This window comes from Myotis lucifugus, unplaced genomic scaffold (genome assembly GCF_000147115.1).
Source record: "Myotis lucifugus unplaced genomic scaffold, Myoluc2.0 scaffold_8, whole genome shotgun sequence".
NCBI lineage: Eukaryota > Metazoa > Chordata > Mammalia > Chiroptera > Vespertilionidae > Myotis > Myotis lucifugus.
The window spans coordinates 10892121-10910112 of record NW_005871056.1 but is presented as its reverse complement, the minus strand read 5'-3'; positions in this window follow the sequence as shown (position 1 = coordinate 10910112).

Here is a 17992-nt window from a genome sequence, read left to right as displayed (position 1 = left end):
GCCCGCTCCCGCCTTCCCGGCCGGCCCGGAGGCTGCAGCTGAAAGCCGATCCGGCTGAGCTCATCCCTGAAGGCCACTAATCCAATAGCCGCGGAAGGCGCGGCCGCCGGGAACGCCCCTTCCCCCACCATCCCGCGCCCCGGCCCGTCCCAGCTCGGGCCGCTGCCGGCGCCGCCACCTTCCCGAGGCCACCAGCTGGCGGGAGAGGGAAGTGGAACCCTCGCCCGCGCCCCAGTGCAGATCGGCTGCGTGGTCGCCATTCACCCGCCCGCTCGTCCGCTCACTGCCTCACTCACGCACTCATTCATGCGCACGGGTCCTCCCCCATTCATTCAAGCGCGCCCGGGTGGGTACCCCTGAGGGGGAGGAGACACCCAGAGCCATTCCGAAAGCTTTGGTGTCTTTACCCAACGCACGTGGGAAATAGCAGCCGGGAAAAGAGGATGGTTTAATATCCTCTCACTTAGACACATGACCACACTTTATTGTTTAAGATCAAGCTCCAACTCATCTCTTGGAGCCCAATTTCATACTGCACTTGCTTCACAGGGCCTTCCCGGCCCACGGGAGTTGCTGGGAAATGGATTTCTCTGCTCAGCCTCGCCGGCTACCAGTACTAATGGTGGGCCGCTGCTTTGTGAGAGATCCTGAATTGAGCTGAGAGATAAGGAAGACGGCGTGGTCAGTCAGAGTGGAGGCCCAGAGGGTGCTGCTAGCATCCGTGCTTCCTTGGGGAAACTAAAAGTTCCTATTCTGGAGGCCATCCTCTGTGCGCCCAGACTTGACTTCAGTTCCATTCCGCAGTCCTGTGTCTCACCCCAGCTGTCTCTGTGCCAAGTACCAGAAAGCCTAGCTCAGAGCTCCCATTTCACCTGGGACACAGACAAGTGAAGACAATCCAACCGATGGGGCTGTGGAGCTCCTTTCCCAGACTGGGAAGGGCAATCTGGGAATGCTTCCTAGTGGAGGTGGCTACACAAATCAGCTCCTGGATGGTCACTTGGGTCACCTACCACAGCACAGAGCCTATGGTATGACGGGAACGTGAGCAGAAAGTGGTGAGATGAAGCTGGGGGCATAGACAGTGGCTAGGGTCTTGGGGGCCATCCCAAGAGTCTGACCTTCTCCCAGGATCATTTGGGGAAGCCGTTAACCAGGGTAGTGACATTGTCAGGTTTGCATTCTAGAAAGATCTCTCAGCATCAGAGTGGATGGATGGAGGAAACCAGCATGGAAGCTACTGAAATAGCCCAAGCAAAGATGATGCTTCGTGAATCAGGGCAGTCGTGGTGGGGTGATGGAAGAATGTATTGATCAAGTATTTGTGGCACTTATTCTGTGTTGTTATTGCATTTGTACATCTGTCTCCCTCCTAAAACTGGGAACCCCCAGGAGGGCAAGTACCTGTACTTGGTAACTCTGGATCCCGTGTTCCTCTCCCAGATCAGATATTGAATAAATGGGATTGAACTGACCTGAATGGCAGTTCAGAACTCCCTTCACACTTACTGTATTTCCAGGGATCTCCACAGCAGTCCTTCCTCCCAGAGCACCTACTTGACAAGCAATTGTGGGGCCAATGGGCATGGTTGAGGAACAAGAAAAGAAAATTTGAGGAAAAAGATCAGAAGCAAAGAGAAGTTTAAAGAAGACTTTTAAGCTGATGGTTTCTCCACCTGGACCCAACACAATCTGGCTGACGGGGTGGACAAGAGTATGCCCATTGCTTCCACTCCTTGCTAGAAAACATTATAGCAGCTTCAAGCACAAGATGGGGAGGGCGCAATGACCACAATTTAAGAAACTACCTCCTCCCTCCATTGGGGACTCCAGTTGGGCTCACCACAGTGGCCCCTGTATATGAGACTATGCCTTAAGCACAAAGGAGTGTCCACATCAGCACCTCAAGTGTCCCTGCAGGCCCAAAGTACTCCAGCCCCTGCATATCCGGGGAAAGAACTTGCCATTTTGGGAGAAGCCAGGATAGCCTGGCTATGAAAACTCCAGATTGAGGTGGGCAGCCTCTGAGATGGCTCCCAGTGATCTCCGACTCTTGGTTTCACACCCTTGTGTAACCCCTCCCTTTAGCTGTGGGATGGCCGTACTGACTTGCTCCTCGCCAATAGAACACCATAGAAGTGATGGGATGTCCCTCCAAGACTAGGTTATCAAAAACCTCTGGGTTGCCCGGCCCTTGTGGCTCAGTTGTTAAGCATTGACCTATGAACCAGGAGGTCGCGGTTCGATTCCATGTCAGGGCACATGCCTGGGTTGCAGGCTCGATCCCCAGTAGGGGGCGTGCAGGAGGCAGCCGATCAATGATTCTCTCTCATCATTGATGTTTCTATCTCTCTCTCTGCCCCTCTCCCTTCCTCTCTGAAATCAATAAAGATATATTTTAAAAACAAACAAACCTGTCGCTTCTGTTTTACTCATTCTTGCTCTTGCTGTCTTTTGGGATCACCTCTCTGGAAGAAGTCAGCTGCCAAGTTCTGAGGCAGCCTTTGGAGAGGCCCATGTGGTGCGGGACTGAGGGCGGCCAACAACCTGTGAGTGAACTTGGCAGTGGATTACTCCCTAGCTGAGCCTTCATATGAGACTGCAGCCCTGTCTGACCCCTTGGCTGTGATTTCACAAGAAACCTTGAGTCAGAGATACTCAGCCGGGCTGTACCCAGATGCCTGACCCACAGGAACTGTACAAGAAAAGATGTTTGTTGTCTTAAGCTGCTAAATTTTGGGATAATTTGTTGTGTAGCAATAGATAATTAATACAATATGGCCTTAAGTGTCCAAGGATGATTCAAAAAATAAACCCTCAAAGAACTAGCCAGTCTCACTCAAAAGTAAGCACAATATTCCGTAAGCATAGCCAGGCAGTCCTGGGCTTAAATTTCAATTCAGATTCTTTGCTTTCTCATTGTAACGGGGACAGAAGAATCTCCTGAGCATGGCTATCTGTTGTAGTCGTCTACTTCTCACCAAGATCTGCAGCAGCCTTGGAATGCCTGGAGCAGAAGGTCCATTAGGGGGGCCGGGCAGTCAGGGCTACAGAACTGCTGATTATAATGCAAAGCTGTGAACCCCACCACTGCTGGTCTCTTCTCCCAACAGGGCTTGGTTTACAATCTACTTACCAGGTTTTAGACATCGAAGCCTTGGTCTCCTTCTCTGTCTTCCACAAGGATCAACCGTGGTTTAACAGAAGTCAAGGAAAAATCCTCCGTTCTGAAATATTTCGGAGCTTGAAGCTTGCTCCAAAGATGCGCACGCCATGGAGGAGAATGTGGAGTGTGAGGTCTGCGTGGCTCAGCCCGCCTTCCCTCCTTCCTTTTGAGCCCAGCCCACAGTGTGGCATTGCCCATCAGGGGCTCATCTCTCTGATCTTGTTCCTCTTAACAGCTCAGCGGGACATCCCGTCGTTCCCCACAACCACAGCAGCCTCCTCACCTCACCTCTGCCCTATGCCAGAGCCGTCTTCATCAGATAAAACTCTCCCCTACCGGTCCCTTCAGAGGTGCCCCAGGGCCCACACGATGGTTTTCCCATTCTCAGCTGACTTTGGCTCCTGTGTACTAGTCTTACATCTGTGCTCTGGGTCAGGCCACACTGAGCCCCTCTAAGCCAGCGGTTCTCAACCTGTGGGTCGCGACCCCTTTGGGGGTTGAACAACCCTTTCACAGGGGTCGCCTAAGACCATCGGAAAACACATATATAATTACATATTGTTTTTGTGATTGATCACTATGCTTTAATTATGTTCAATCTGTAACAATGAAATTGGGGTCACCACAACATGAGGAACTGTATTAAAGGGTCACGGCATTAGGAAGGTTGAGAACCACTGCAAACAATTCCAGTGAGCCAAGCTCTTTCTCCCTGACACAGGCCTTTGCACACACTGACCTTTCTGTCTGGTACGAACTCCCCAGGGAGCTCTGATTCACCTTCCGCTGCCTGTTGGCATGTGGTCTGCCCCAGGAGCCTCCTGACACCCTGGGCTCAGTCTGCTTCCCTCCCTCGGGGGCCCAATCCCACTGTTGCTGTTGCCTCTTTTCCTGCTCCCGCCCTGCTCCCAAGATGTAAGCATTTCTAGGGCACAACTGTCTTTTTCCTCTTTATGGCTTTTGCACCCCCACCTACAATTTCATCTTACTCATTTCTAAGTCCAAAGCGCTACAGTCTTCCCAAGTAGCCCTGGGTGGGCCAGGGGCACACCATTTTGTGGCCTTACCCGAGTCACACTTTGCAAACCCTTCGGGAATTGTCAGGCTCCTGCAGCCGACGGTGACTCTGTTAGGACAGGACTGATTCTTCCAGGTGCTCCCGGCACGGCACCTCGCCTAGGGCCAGGCTCACAGTTAACATCTAATACATGTTTATGGGATAAATGATTGAAGGCAGAGGGGCAGGAAGGAACGACAGAGGTTGGAAGGAAGGAAGAGAGGCTGGCTCTACTGGCATATTTCCCTCTTTCTCTCTTCCTTCCTTCTAATTTAATACATTGAATGCTGAAAACTGGATTAATCATAGTCCCTGGCTCATGACACACTGTCATCATTAGCCTATGCACAGCCCTTAATTTATTTATATATATGTTTATAATATAATAAATACCCATGAACCCATCATCCAACCCCAGGAACCTACATCTCCACATGATCTCCTTACCTCAGGGGTCCTCAAACTACGGCCCATAGGCCACATGCAAATACAAATATTGTATTTGTTCCCGTTTTGTTTTTTTACTTCAAAATAAGATATGTGCAGTGTGCATAGGAATTTGTTCATAGTTTTTTTTTTAAACTATAGCCCGGCCCTCCAACAGTCTGAGGGACAGTGAACTGGCCCCCTGTTTAAGAAGTTTGAGGACCCCTGCCTTATCTAGCCCATCTTTTGCCTCACCTTCACATAAAACCGCTATCCTGGTTGTTAAGGTTTATAACTTCCTTGTATTATTTAACATACATTATCTATATTAGCCCTGGGAAGAAGATATATATATATATATATATATATATATATATATATATATATGGCATATGTACATGCCTAAACATTTTATTTAGTTGTGCTAGTGTGTTTTTAAACTTTATTGAAAGACATTATAGTGCATCTTGTTTTCTAGTACTTGCTTTTTGGAATTGACAAGGCTCATCCATGTTGGTGCATGTAACTGTAACCCATTCATTGTCACGGCTTATAATAGTTCAGTAGGTGGACAAACAGAAGGTTAAAAATCACTTGTGACATGTTAAAGATGGTAAGGAGAGCTCTGTTCAAGGGGGGCTACTACAATGAGGTTTTGTAGTTGAGCGGAGAGGTCAGGCCCCATGTTGAACACAACAAGGACAAGTGGAAATTTATAGCCAAGGAGCAGGGTGAAGGTCGGTGGATAGAAAATTACTCAGAGCAAACATCAGGGGTAAGGGAGGATTCTGGCTAAACTGACCTCACAGGGTTTTTGTAAGAGGCAGGCCAGGGTGAGGGATGAGGAATTTGTTCAGCTATCGAGGGTGGTCAGATGCCGAAGCTTGGTAGATTTTCTACTAAACAGACAAGATTCTTGTTCAAACTGGATTCTAGAAGGAGAGAGGGAAGTGCAAAGACAGGTCTGTTCAAACAGGAGCCTGATTAAAATTTGGGGAAAGGAGAGCATCTTTGTCAGCAATTTATTTATTTTTTATAGAGAGGAAGGGAGAGGGATAGAGGGTTAGAAACATCAATGAGCTGCCTCTTACACACCTCCCACTGGGGATGTGCCTAAAACCAAGGTACATGCCCTTGAGCGGAATTGAACCTGGGACCTTTCAGTCCGCAGGCCAACGCTCTATCTACTGGGCCAAACCGGTTAGGGCAGCAATTTATTTTTTCATGCTCCTCTCAAGGGGCGTTTGGATTGATTTTAGTTCGGGGCTATTGTGGGCAGCTCTGCTATGAACATTCTTGAACATTTCCCCGAGTGCATCTGTGCTAATGTTTTCTTAAGTCTATTCTTAGGAGTGGAATTGTTGATTCACTGTCTAGCATGGGTCAGCCCACCAAAATGAAATGCTAAAAACGGTTTCACTCCTCCACATTACATGCCATCAGGGAAATGCGAATTAAAACAACAGCGAGCAACCACTACATCCCTATTAGAATGACCAAAGTCCAGAACACGGACAGGACCACATGCTGGCAGCAATGTGAAGAAACAGGAAGTCTCACTCATTGCAGGTGGTTTGCAAACTAGCACAGCCACGTGGGAAGACAGTTTGGCAGTTTCTTACAAACTAAAATACTCTTACCATATGATTCAGCAATCAGGCTCCTTGGAATTTATCCAGACGAGTTGAAAACTGATGTCTACACAAAAACCTGCACGTGGATGTTTATAGCAGCTTTATTCACAATCGTTAAGACTTGGACACGACCAACATGTCCAATAGGTGAATGGACAGACTGTGGTACATCCAAACAATGGAATATTACTCAGCACTGAAAAAAATGAGCTGTCAAGTCATAAAAGACATGGACCTAAATGCTTATTATAAGTGAAAGAAGCCAGTCTGAAAAGACTGCATACTGTATCCATCCAACTATATGACATTCTGGAAAAGGCAAAACTACGGAGACAGTAAAAAGATCAGTGGCTGCCCTGGGCTGGGGGGAGGGAGGGAGCAGTGGGAGGGACACAGAAGATTTTCAGGGCAATGAAGCTACTCTAAATATTCCCCATCTTACTGCCCTTTACTTCTTAGATTACTAGAGCTAGTGGGGCCCAGGGATCTCTGCAGTAAGAAAGAAGACAGGTGAGACTCAGTGACCAAGACACCCAAATTCATTCAGTGAACACTGAGCCTGGTGCGGGACAAGATATTAAGGACACACACACACACACACACACACACACACACACACATGCACTAGAACATACATACCTACATCCAGAGGTCTGGAGATTTCTATTGTCATAAAATGCCTTGCTACATGGTGATGAGGTGGCGAGATGGGAGGGACAGATCATGGCAGGGTCACACCACAAGATTTTTAGGTTTTTAATTCATTTATATAAACTTCATTTTTCCCTTATATAAAACTAGAGGCCCAGTGCATGGATTTGTGTACTGGTAGGGTCCCTCAGCCTGGCCTGCGCCCTCTCGCAATCCAGGACCCCGCGGGGGATGTCAGACTGCTGGTTTCAGCCTGATCCCTGCAGGCCAGGCCGAGGGACCCCACCGGTGCACAAATCCATGCACTGGGCCTCTAGTATACATATAAGATCTTTGGTTAATCTCTTCTCACCCTTCCCCCTCCCTCTTTCCCTCTGAGATTCATCAGTCTGTTCCCTGTTTCCCTGCCTGTGCATTAAGTATCTGCCCCCTGGTGGTAAGTGCACATCATAGCTACCAGTCAAATGGTCGAACAGTCCCTTAGGCTTTTATATATATAGACTAGAGGCCCAGTGCACAAAATTCATGCACAGGTGCAGTCCCTAGGCCTGGCTGGTGATCAAAGCATGAGCGTCTGGCATGGAAGGTCAGGTCCCAGCTGACCTCTGGGCTCTGGGAAGCACTTGGGCCCCTGAGCCCCTGTGAGCCCCCCTCCGCCTGAGTAACAGTGCCCGAGTCCCCATGTGGAGATGCAGTGAGCAGATGCCGCGGGCCAGGGTGCAGCATGGGCCTCTGGGCCACCCAGCGATGCTGCACAGAAGTGGGGCAGGCAGTGCGCTCTCTCCCAGCCGGCCTCGCAGACCAGCTCCTGTGCGAACCCATGGGGAGCCTGACAGGCCCCTGCAGTCCCGGTTGCTGCGGCCCAGCCCACCCAAAAGATGCTGCATGGGTGTGGGGCAGGCTCCTTGTGAGTGCCCAGCACCTGAGCACGGGGGCTTCCCCAGCGCGCAAGCCCTGGTGTCCTGGGGGAGGGCAGCAGGGGAGTGAGAGCGAGCTCGGCGGACACCCTGCATTCTCACTGCACCACCCCTGCCCCCAGGTAGCCGGCAAGAGGTCGCAGCTTGTTGCTGATGCCTGCCAGGTTCCGCGCCAACCCCTGGTGGTCAGCACACGTCATAGCGAGCAGTTGAACTCCTGGTCGAGGGGACAATTTGCATATTAGGCTTTTATTATACAGGATGGGTGATAATATCTACCACATGGAGTTGTGAGGATTAAAGGAGGTGATGCTGTAGGGGCTTGTCCTGCAAGCGGTGATCTTACATCAGTTATCAAATGTCTGGGAGCTCAGCTTTCCAGTCAGCAAATTGGAACTAACCAAGTGCCTTTCTCTAGTGACATTTGTCTTTTGGACTTAAAGCAGACAAACCACCTTCCTCAGCGTGAGGAACTCCCCACCACACGAATCTGGGTAGGAAGCAGAGTCACTTCCCAGTGATGGGCACAAAGCCCAGCACTTGGTCCTGGCTCTCAGATCTCCTGCAAACCCTCTTCACATTTTGCTTTTGGTGAAATCAAACACCCAACTCCCCTTCATTTTCCAGCCTCCCTTGCTGCTGGATGCAGTGTGATCTGGATTCTGCCAAGCAGACACACCAGCCTGTTTCAAGCAGTGAGCTCCGTGGGGAAACGCGGGGCCTAGGCCGTCCATTCTGGCTGGTACGTCTGGGGAAGTAGAGGCAGCTCTTTTCTGATCTCGGCTGTAGCAGAAGCTCCCTGCCAGGCCAGATCTGCAGTGGAGTTACAAATATGTTCCTGAAAACTCGGTCCAGAACCTCATTTTCCATAGTCCCGATGATTCTGTGAGTTATTTAATGTTTTATTACGTCCCCATCTGCACAAACTAGGCACCCTTTCTGTTATGGTCCCTTTTCCAGGCTTCCTGATCGCTCAGCCAATCAGAACCTTCCTCTTGGGTCTTCAAAGCTGGAAGCAGCCCTAGCCGGTTGCTCAGTGGTTAGGGCGTCGGCCTCTGGACTGAAGGGTTGTGGGTTCAATTCATGTCCAGGACACAGACCTCAGTTTAAGGCTCTATCCAGGGCCTCGGTTGGCGTGCAGGAGGCAACCAGTTATGTGTCTCTGTGTTTCTCTCGCATCAATGTTTCTCTCTCTCTCTGTCTCTCCCCCTTCGTTCCATTCTCTCTAAAAACATCAATGGAAAAAAATATCCTAGGGTGAGGATTAAAAAAGAAAACTGGAAGCAAGCATTCAAAAAAGGATGGTGAATTTATTCTGGCCACAGCGACCTCCAGACCCCAGGGACAGTATTAGCCGTGGTGCCCACCCCTGTGTCCAATGACCACCTGGGAGTGGCATCTGTCCTCCACAGATTGGGTTTGGGGTGTGATTCCAGCTGTGGTTCTGCTGCCCTGAATTTGTTGTTGATTTTATTGTTCCTGCCTGCCCTTTTTTGGATCCGGTTCTCCAGCCTTCCCAGTCATTCTGTGACTTCCTTTCTTTTTGTTCATACAGTGAATTACATCGATTGAGTTTTCCATGTGGAGCTAGCTTTGCATTTCTGGGATAAGTCCCACTTGGTCATGATATTTATTCTTTTAATGCCTTATTGGACTCCATATGCATCTAATATTCATAAGGGATATTGGCCTGTGCTTTTCTTGTAATATCTTTGCCTGGGTTTGGTGTCAAACACTAGTCTTCAAGAATGAATTAAGAGCCCTGGCCAGTGTGCTCAATGGTTGGAGCCTCGGAGGAAGGATCTCAGGTTTAATTCCCAGTCAAGGGCACCTGCCTGGGTTGCAGGCAACTGATGGATGTATTTCTCTCACATCGAAGTTTGTCTCTCTCTCTCTCTCTCTCTCTCTCTCTCTCTCTCAGGCAACTGACGGATGTTTCATTCTCTCTAAAAATCAATGGAAAAAATAACCTCCAGTGAAGATTAACAAAAAAAGGAAAAAAAAAGAATTAGTTAAGAAGTGTACCTTTTTCTTCTATTTTGTGGAAGAGTTTGTGTAAAATTGATATTATTTCATCCTTAAATGTTTCACAGAGTTCACCAGTGGTGTAATCTGGCCCTGGCATTTTCTTTGAATTTCTTTAAAATAGAAATTCAGCTTCTTTACTAGATATAGAGCTATGTGGCTCTCTGTTTCTTTCTTATGAGCTATGGTTAATTTATATCTTTTAAGAAATTTATCCATTTCATCTCGTTATTGGATATGTTAGCATTAGGTTGTCCATAGTATTTCCATATTATCCTTTTCATATATGTGGAATCTGTAGTGATGTCTGTCACCTCTTATTTCTGATATTGGTCATTTGGGTCCTTTTTATCTTTCTTTTTGCCTGCTCAGTCTGGTTAGCAGTTTATCAATTTTATTGCCCTTCTCAAAGAAGCAACTTTTGGTTTTATTTATTTCTTTGGGCTTTTTTTTTCCTATTTTATGATATGTACTCTGATCTTTGCTATTTTTTCTGCTTGCTTTGGCATCCATTTGCTTTTCCTTTTCTAGCCTCTTAAGGTGAAAGCTAGGATAATTGACTTGAGATCATTTTTCTTGTCTAATACAGGCAGTTTGGTGCTATAGATTTCTTTCTACGGGCTGTTTTAGCTGCATCCCACAAATTTTGCTATGTTGCTTTCCATTTTCATTCAGCTCAAAATGCTTTGTGACTTCAAATTCTCCTTTGACTCATAGGTTACTTAGAATTGTGTTATTTTGTTTCTAAATATTTGAAGATTTTCCAGACATCATTCTGGTATTGATTTCTAATTTAATTCTATAGTCGTCAGAGAATATTCTTTGTGTGACATGAAATTTTAAATTTACTAAAATTTATTTTATGGCTCAGAACATAGTTGATCTTAGCCCAGCCAGTGTGGCTCTGTGGTTGAGCATCGACCTATGAACCAGGAGTCACAGTTTAATTCCCAGTCAAGGCACATGTCCTGGTTGCGGGCTTGATTCCCAGTAGGGGGTGTGTAGGAGGCAGCCGACCAGTGATTCTCTCTCATCGTAGATGTTTCTATCTCTCTCTCCCTCTCCCTTCCTCTCTGAAATCAATAAATATGTATTTTTAAAAAGAACATAGTTGATCTCTGTAAAAGTTTTGGGTGTACTTAAAAAGAATGTGTATTTTGCTGTTGTTGGGTGGAGTGTTCTGGAAATAGCAATGAGGTCAAATTAGTTGTGCCAGTCAAGTTTCCTACTGACTTTCTGTCTACCTGTTCTGTCAATTATTAAGAGAAGGATGTTGAAATCAGTTTTTGTTTCACATGCTTTCGGTACAGTCACCTTTGAGTTACGTCCCTTTATGAAATGACCTTCTTTGTGCCTGCTAATAGTCACTTCTCTGAAATCTATTTTGTTTGATTTTATTATATTCACTCTAGCTTCATTTTAAAATGTTAGCCTCATGTATCCCTCCCCATCATTTTATTTTTAGCCTATAGTCTATGTAGCCTATAGTATAGTATATTTAAAATGGGTTTCTTCTAAGTAGGTAGCATATGGTTGTGACTTGATTCTATTATCTGATTGGGTAATCTCTGCCTTTTGATTGGGGTATTTGAACTATTACATTGAATTCGATTATTGATATGGTTGGTTTTAAATCTACCCTTTTGCTATTTGTTTTGTATTTGTTCTTTTCCCCCCTCTTTTTCTCTTACTTTTGATTAGTTTTTAAAAGTTCGTTTTGTTTCCTCTGTTGGTTTATTGGCTGTAAGTCATTGTTGTGTTATTTTAGTGGTTTCTTTGGGGTTTATAGTACACATCTTTCACTAGTCACAGCCCACCTGTAAGTAGCATACCGTTTCACATAGAGTATAAGAACTTGTCATGTCTCTCCTCTCGGCCTTTGTGCATAGCTGTCATACATTTTACTCCTGTCATGCATTTTACATATGTTACAAACTCCTTAATACATTTTAATTTTTGTTCTAAACCATTGATTATATTTTCAAGATATTTAAATAATAATTTAAAAGTCATTCTATTTACCCATATAGTTACCATTCCAAACACTTCTAATTCCTTTGTCTAGACCAGCCGAGGGCAAACTACGGCCCGCGGGCCGCCTGACGGATTTCCTTGAAACATTTCTTATGGTGCAGTCGGCTGCTGCTGATTTATTCAGCCTTTGTATGTCTGAAAAAATCATATTTCACACAAACACTCCATCCATGCTTTTGTTCTGGCCCTCAGGTCCAGTTTAAGAACCCATTGTGGCCCTCAAGTCAAAAAGTGATGTTGCTGCTTGTCTTTTAGCTTAAATTGTTTCTGACAACAAAAATCCACAGTCATCCTCATCTTTGTTATTCTGTAGGTAATGTGTTCCCTCCTCCCTCCAGGCTACTTGTAACATTTTTCTTTATCAGTCGTTTCAATCCATTTGATTATGATGTGTCTGGGTGTAGTTTTCTTCATGTTTCTTGTGCTTGAGTTTTGCTGAGCCTTTTAGATCTGTGGTTTATAGTTTTCATCATCTGGGGATTTTTTGTTGTTGTTGCCATTATTTCTTCAAATATTTTTTCTGCTCCCTCCATTTCCTTCAAAGACTCCAATTACACACATATAGGCCACCTAAAGCTGTCCTGCTGCTCACTGTCCTTCTGTTCACTTTTTTCATCTGTTTTATCTCTGGGCTTCATTTTCAACAGTTTCTATTTTTATGTCTTCAACTTCACTAGCCCTTCCTCTGCTATATCTAATTGGCAGTTAATCCCATACAGTGTACTTTCATCTCAGATACTATAGTTTTTGTCTCCAGAAATTCAACTTGGGCCTTTTTTATATATCCCATGTCTATATTTAGCATATGCAGCTTTCTTCTAGTATCTTGAACATATGCAACACAGTCATAATAATTTTTAAGTGCCCTTGTCTGCTAATTCTATTATCTGTGTCACTTCTGAGTTAGTTTCAATGGGTTGATCTTTCTCCTCCCTTTGCATTGTGGGTGCCTGCTTCTTTGCATGTCTGCTCATCTCTGCCCACTGGGCAGCAAGGCCCTTCGGAGTATCCTGTTTGACGTCCAACTGGCTGGTGCGAAGAGATACTGTTTCTCGTTCTCAGGGAGCTCCAGGGATTGTTCCCTCTGGCCTTCTTGGTAGTTATTTCCTGGGCCTTGGATAGTTTCCTCTTATGCACATCGTGATCTTGACTCAGCTGAATCCTTCAGGTGCCCTTTGCAAATCTCCATGGTCCTCTTTCTTTCCTAGAAATTTCTGTCACCTTGGCCCCTCTGCTCTCAGCTCCATATTCCTAAATCCAGGAGAGTACCAACCTCTGCCTGGCTTCCCCCTTTTTTAGTGCCATGGCCTGGAAATTCTCTAGGCATAAGCTGGGTCAGCTGTTTGTTCCCATCTCTTAGAGCAGCAGTTCTCAACCTGTGGGTCGCGACCCCTTTGGGGGTCGAACGACCCTTTCACAGGGGAAAGGAAAACACATATATAATTACATATTGTTTTTGTGATTAATCACTATGCTTTATGTTCAATTTGTAACAATGAAAATACATCCTGCATATCAGATATTTACATTACGATTCATAACAGTAGCAAAATTACGGTTATGAAGTAGCAACAAAAATAATTTTATGGTTGGGGGTCACCACAACATGAGGAACTGTATGAAGGGGTTGCGGCATTAGGAAGGTTGAGAACCACTGTCTTAGAGGTAACTGTCCTTCCCTGCTTATTATCTAATACCTTGGGAACCGCTGTTTCATACATTTCATCTGGTGTTTCGGTTCTTTGAGGTGGGAGGGAGCATCCAGATTTTGTTGTTCTGTCTTGGCTGGAAGCAAAAGCCTTCCTTTTGCACGCAGAGTACTTTTCTGATGTTTATAATGGGAAACCCGTGCTGAAACCCTACCTTACATGACTAATGTGAGGATTAAATGAGAGAACACAGGCAGATGCTCCAGACAGTGCCAGCACAGAGCAAGTGTTCAATTGATGTTGATGTACAAGTCAGCTTTTGCTGTGACCACAAAAACCTCCACATCTTACAACGTCAAACATTGCTAGCTCATGGATCTACTGGTCTATTTGGTCTGCTTAACGCTGTTTGTCACGACTCAGCTGTGGGTGGCTTACCTTGAGCACCAGGCTTTCTCATTCTGGTACCCCGGCTGACAGACATGGCCTCTGAGAAGACGAGAGCACGAGGCCAAATAAACCCGTGAAATGCATTTAATGTTTCTGCCTGATGTGGTGCCTATGGCATCCTCTCATCTTCCATTGGCCAGAGCAGGTCAGATGGCCTCTCTGAGACCCAATGGGCTGCTACTGTGCTCTGCCCACAGAGAGGCCTGCAGAGAAGGGATGTATGATTCTCTTACAGAAGAGGGAGCTGATACTTGGAAATAATAACACAATTTACTACAGCTGGAAATTGTTATTAACATCCTCTTCTGCAAGTAAATTTCCTTGTACAATTTTGTTCAAAGCAATGCTTTAGGAGAATTGAGGTGGATGCATCTCTGCCCATTAGCATTTTCTTTATTGTAGATATATATCTGTCCTCACTTGATTTGTTATTGACTGTGGACTCTGATTACTGCAGGAGGAAGGGCAATTCATTCATAATGGGCTGGAAGGCCATTGAGACAGGTTGATGGAGACAACTGGCAGTTGGAGGGCAAACAGTATCATTGATCTGAGCATTGGGTGGATAACTGAATGACTTGGTTCAGGCGTCAACATGCCACTTCTATTTTAGGTGCCCAAGCCTTTATTTTTTACCGTTTGTACAGGAAACAAGGACCCAAGGCCAAGGCTCCCATGATGCATTTGAGAAAGTCAGCCCATCCCTGGAGGATGCCAATCACTTCCCTCTTCATCCAGGAAGCTACCCTACCTACCTCAGCCTGTATGGTGCCGCCCGCCACTGAATTCAAAGAGCCTTTGTTCCAGGGCATTTCACTTGGCAGTGAATTATAGGCCTGCGTGGAATAGATTTTCTGTTACATTAATTAACTATCATGTGGTTCGAGGATCAAGGAAGTCAGATTTCCCAAGCACTTCCTCTATGCCAGGTCCTTTACGTGTAGAGGCTATTCTAAAACTCACAATGACTTGCTGATGTAGGCACTGGTGTCTCTGTTCTACAGGTGTGGAAATAGAGGTGCGGAGAGGTAAAGTTCAAGGTCACATAGCTAGTAAGTGGCAGAGCTGAGATTTGAACTCCTTTAGCGTGTGCTATAGCAGAGAGTGGCTGTTCCATTCCATTTCCTGATCAGAACCAGGAATCTGGGGGTCACCCCAATGCCTCTCTCTCTCCCTCATTCCCCATCACCAGTTCTATGGGTTTTGCCTCCTGATAGCTTCCTCACTTGTCCTCTTCAGGCGAAGGTACTGTCGCCTCTCACATTGTAACCATCTCCCTGTGCTGAATCTTGCCCTCCTGAGGCTGTCTCCGATTCTCCACACAGCAGCCACATTTAAAACACAAATCAGACCATCTCACCTCCAGGCTGGAAACCATGCAAAGCTTCCTTTTGTTCTTGAACTTCCTTCAGGAAGCCATAAAGGAAAAATTTTAATTCAAGTAGGAAAAAATCTATAAAACTCTCAGAGGCAAAAAATATTAATACTGGTACAGTGGAGCCTTGACTTACAAGTTTAATTCGTTCCGTGACCGAGCTCGTAACTCAAATTACTCGTATGTCAAATCTTAAAGTGAATGAGTGAGACACGTGATGCTGGGCTGATGTTGTGGCGTTCACTGTGACGTTCGCTGCGCCAACTAGCGGTGGGGTATCTGAAGCTGGCTCGTAACCCGAATTTTAGCTCGCAACTCAAAGCAAAAAATCGGCCGAGAGACGGCTCATATCTCGAAAAACTCGTTAGTCGGACACTCGTAAGTCAAGGCCCCACTGTACATGTAAATTGCCATAAAGCAAGCTAAAAAAACTAACAAATTAGAGAAAAATATTTATAATACCACATGACTAACAAAGAGTTTTATTCCTCATTATATATAAAGACTTAACAAATTAACAGAAAGTGATCAACATCCAATAGCAAAATCACAAAAATTTCGTTTACAATAACAGAGAAAAGTGACCTATAAATTCATAAAAAAAGATGTTCTACTGCTCATATAATTAAATAAAACGAAGAAACAAGCAAAACGGTTGCCTACCATGTTGGCATAGATTAAAGTTCTGAAGATACACATGTTGATGAAGCTGTAAGGATCCAGGCAATTTCCACAGGGTTTGTACAATCAAGGCTACTTTAATACCTTTGCAGATCTCAGGCACTCTGACTTGGAAGCCATGCTGCATATGAAATATATTAAAATAACACATGCATCCTGTATTAAGTATAATGCTTGCTGATATTGAAATATTGAAAGAATTTTATAATGTTGCCTTTGAAATCACTCGGCTATAAGTAATTCTTATGATCGCCTGTTTAATCTATGATAGGCTATTTCTCAACAGTCATTACCCATACTTGTGAATTCTTGCAAAATGAGCCAAATATATAACCTACTGATTGTTTTCAAATAGAATCAATTTTTTATGAATAAGGACATTATAAGTGATACATGGTAGAGATAGATAATTAAATATTGATTGGTCCCAGATTTGCCGTTTGCCTTGGTGTCAGGAAGTGAATATGCACTGCTCAGTGCCGGGCACGTCCTAGGCCCTGATGCTGAGCTACGCCTCTAGACCATGCTCATGGCGAAAGGGCCGTGGACAAACATCTCGGGGGGACAATGGGCAATGTCTCTCAGCATTACACGTGTGCAGACTTCCTTACCAAGGACTTTTTTTCCTACACATCTACTCACTCATGAGCCCAAACATGCCTTTATCAGAGTGTTCCTGAACACACTGTTCACAATCACAAAAAATAGAAGAAACTTAAATTATGCATTAGTGTGGATTGAGTCATATGAAATGGCATCCACTGCACCGATGTGGAAAAGGCACTCTGTGCATTGTCAAGCAAAACAAATGAAGGTATAAAACACTGTGCTTAGAATCCCATCCTCCTCCCCCAACACACACTAGTTAGTATCTTTTTTTTTAGGAGAAGTGGTATAGTCTTACATATGTGTGTGCATTTGTGAAATAGTTCTGGAAGCACATATGAGAAACCTTGACCGTGGTTATCTCTATGGAGTGAGACAGGGATGGAGAAGGCACTGAGTTCTCTTCGAATACAATCCAGGAGTTATCTATAATAATAAAAGCATAATATGCTAATTAGACCGGACATCCTTCCCAACGTCCTTCCGGACGACCTTCTGGACGAAGCTGGGGCTGCAAGGGAAGCCCAGGTCCCGGGTGCCAGAGGGAAGCTCGTGCTGGCAGCCGGGGGAAGGAAGGCCTACTCTTGCACGAATTTTGTGCATCGGGCCTCTAGTTTTTCATAACAGTTTAACAAAGGGGTAAGAAGAGGAGGATAGGGAAGGAAAGGAGAAGGAAAAACAAATTCTGAAACTGGACTACAAAGTTGCATGTTCAGGATCCTGCCCGCTCAGGCTTTATCTTGGGCTCCTTGCCCTCCCTGTTAATGCTCTAGCTCACCCATCTGCTCTCAGTTCTTCACATTTCTAGTTCTCCCTCCCATCTCTGGCTCTTTGCACATGCTGTTCCTTCTGCCTGGAACTACCCCCACTAGCACACACACACTTAGTTAATTTCCATTCCTCTTTCCAATGATTTCTTGCCCCTGAGGGAAGCCTTCCCTGACATCTGGGGCTGGGCCAAGCTTGTAGTTATGCACTTTTGTAGCACCCTATGCCTTTTACTCATGACACTAATCCCAGTTTAAAATTCTATGCCTGTAGGGTTTTGTTTCATGTCTGGGTCCTTTAGTAAATTGCTGATAATCATATCTCTGACATCTAACACCTGATCCAACACGTATTAGGTGCTCCGTAAATATTTAATGAGTAAATGAATCAACTAGGGAGGAAGCAGGGGAGGGCAGGGCATTGTTTTTCCAACATGGCCCCTGTCAAGTTCTTCCCACCCAATAGCCTCATAGTTTGAGCTAACAGCTTTGCCTTCATCACAGTAAGTAATCTGCAAAGGACTTCCCCAGCACTGATATAACACACAAGAATG